Raw genomic sequence first — 3,334 nt, 5'->3', positions numbered from 1 at the left:
TTTACTTAAATTTTTAGAAAAAAATTATTACTTTTACCTTTTTTACCTTTTTTTACATCATTTTTTTTCAGTTACTAGCACCTTTAGTGGCTCCGTACCACAGGTCTCCTCTGGAGATCATAAACGGGTTCAGGGCTGTTTCTGAAGAAACTGAGAACTCTTCAGGTCTCTGCGGTTCTGTTTGGAGGTGGAATGACGACAGCACAACTGGAACCAGATTTCTCTGTTCAAAATACCCCAAGCTTTACAATATAAGCACAAAAATCAGTTTATATCAACTGGCAAAAAGATCAATATGTTGGTCGAATGGCTCTTCTCAAGGGACTACGATCAATTTATTCATCAAGGTGATAGAAATCTTGTTAACAACAGCTGGGTCATTAAACCGCGATGTTCCTCTGCACACTTCACACGCAGAAAACAACGAACATTCAAAATCTGATCTAATAATCTTTATGAAAAGACCTCCTGTATCCTTCTCCTTTCTTTAAAAAAATCTAATTTCACATCTTTGACGGCGGCAGTGATCCCCCCTCCCACCCCCAGTCACACATTCCCCTTTCTCATTTACACTGCCTCCTCACTCCAGCACCTCCTCTAACTCCCCTGCAGGCAGGAACCCTTGAGCTCGCAATAAATTTATGTTTCCATCCTCGCCCAGCGTTAAGAGCCACGACTTTATAGGGAAAGACAGAAAAAAAGATGGAGAAGCAGAGACAATGCATGGAAAAAGTTCTCAGATATGACACAAAACAGGAGAAATCACCCAAAAAAGAGCAATCTTATCAGCTGGAAATATTTAACACGTTCCAATAGGAAACAAAGACATGCAGGACAACAAGGTGCAGATAAATGTTATAAACAGTTTTCTTCCAAATCACTAAATTGATCAACTTTGACTTATAAATGACTCTTGTTGAAGGGATTCAGCAATTATAAATAATTATAATTATTTGAAATGATACAGGAAGTGACTCTAATGTCTTTATTTCACAGATTTCTGTGGCTCCATCTCTTTTGCAGTGACTGCCCTCATCTGGCAGGTTGTGTGTATTACAAGTTTAAAACAAAAGGTGGTGTGTTGGGACAAAGACAGACTTTCCCTCACTGAGACAGAAATAACCTCATTGATGATCAAAGGTCCATCATTGAAGATGAAGATGCTCTGGAAACTGCAAAACTCGTGTCTCTGATGAGCTACGGGGTTTTCAAAATAAAAGGCAGAAGCTACACGTGGACTCCATCATTCCAAATGTGAACAAACCACAGATGGGAAATGTAAACTGTGTAGAAATAGTGCACGTTTAGCTAACAGATTCTCACTGAAGCTCAGCACTGCAAAGAGAAAAGAATGAATGAAAAAATAATCGTTGATTAGTCGACTATTAAAATAATCGTTTGTGGCAGCACTAGTTCACAATTACTTAAAATAGTTAATCTCATCCAAACGTATCCGTCATCCTTCATCTCCTAACCTGCACCTCGTAATGCTAAATAATTAACATTTCATCCCAATTGGCAACAAGTCACTAACCCTGTTCTCAAATAAACTAATTCACTCGAAAACTAAATTAGTTGAGAAACATTCACAGATGAATAAATGAATAAACAAAACAAATAAATAAAGTCAAAGGAGGACAAATACTCAAAATTCTTGATATAACGAAATGAAAACTGTGAATGCTAAAGATTAATTTAGCTTAAAAACAAATTAGGAGCCATTAGGAAAAAAAAAAAGAGTGGTGAACAGTTCTACAAAACTAAGATAAAATAAAATAAATGAAAACTGATTTGGAAAAAGTTTTAACTAAATTGTTTAAAGGAAAACTAATGAAAAAAATACCAACTTTTCAAAGAAAGACCAAACTGATGCTTAAAAGCTGAATCCCTCTTTAAATGTTCATTCAATGTAATTTATTTATTTCATGATTTCATTGTTAATGGTCCAGTATAGAGCAACGGAATTCATTACCACAGTATTTAATTACACAAATGAATACAATTAATTTTTCTGAGAGACCAAGACTTTTTATTTTCACACAAGAAGGATGACGAAGCAGTATTAGACTGGAACTGGATGTTTTGCTGGTTTTAAAGTGTCGTTGAAAAAAGCTAAAAATTGATATTATTATTAGGAAGATTGTTCAACAAGAGATTATTGTTTGGATTACAAAATATGACAAAACTGAAACTTGCCAAAAATGTATAAATGGCTCAGAAAATGACACAAGAGTAATAATAATAATAATAATTCATATATTATAGAAAATAGAGTTATGTACAAAACATATGAGGATTACATGATGTGTGTTGTTATGATCTTGTACAACAGATAATAAAAGTGTAAAATAATAATAATAATAATAATAATAATTTATAATAAAAAAAACCTGCACGATAAAACAAATAAACCACAAAGGGAATCTCTATACTTTAAAAATGAAATAAAATGTTTATTGAAAATATAATAATAGTAATTATTATTATTATTAATATAATTATAAACCAGTGTCTTTCTATGACATAGTATCAGGGCCAATTAGCAAACAAATGTTTTTTTTTTTTTTTTAATTACAACTTTAAAATTGTATTTTTAAACAACAACAAATAATAATAATTGCTTTTTATTTGAGGACAATGTCCGTACAATATTAAGTACAATATTTGAGAAGTTCTCGAAAACAGTATAAAAATTATGTAATGATGTCTTAATCAACATAAAACAATTAAGAAAATAAAAATAAATCAAAAAGGGGTCCGCTAATTCAGAAATAAACGTTTTATTGTATTTATTGGAGGGCATACATGTATAAATGGAGTCTAGATATAATTAAATACCTTTAAAAAAATTTAAAAGTGTTTGTCTTATGAATATAATATTGTTGCCAAAATTATGATATAGTTAATTATCTACGCTTCATTTGAGTGGAAATTGAATAGCTACACATAAATAATAGCATGTAAAATAAATAAATAACATTTAAAACCGTTTTTCTGCTCAAGGATGTGTACTTCCGGGTTCAGCCACTCCAGCTATTTTCATTGGTCGCCGTTTTGTGAACATTTTCCCGCCACCGCGCGTGCCAAAGATTGAAAAGTGAGCTGACGGGATTCCAGTGACGATATTTTATCAAACATAATCAACACATAATATAACGCAGCTCAAAATGTAAATAAAACCACGTACTAAAACTGTTAATCGTCGAGAAAACTGTTTGCTAACAGTATCAGGTTCCACCAATCAGATTTTGATCCGGTGTTCTACCCTTCCCCTATTGGTTGATTTCTCCCTGGGGGCGGGTGCAGCACTGCTGTGTGTTAGTTAGATTTTAGG

Source organism: Oryzias melastigma, linkage group LG4, assembly GCF_002922805.2.
Source record: "Oryzias melastigma strain HK-1 linkage group LG4, ASM292280v2, whole genome shotgun sequence".
NCBI lineage: Eukaryota > Metazoa > Chordata > Actinopteri > Beloniformes > Adrianichthyidae > Oryzias > Oryzias melastigma.
The sequence above is the reverse complement of the archived record's forward strand: the minus strand, read 5'-3'. Positions refer to the sequence as shown.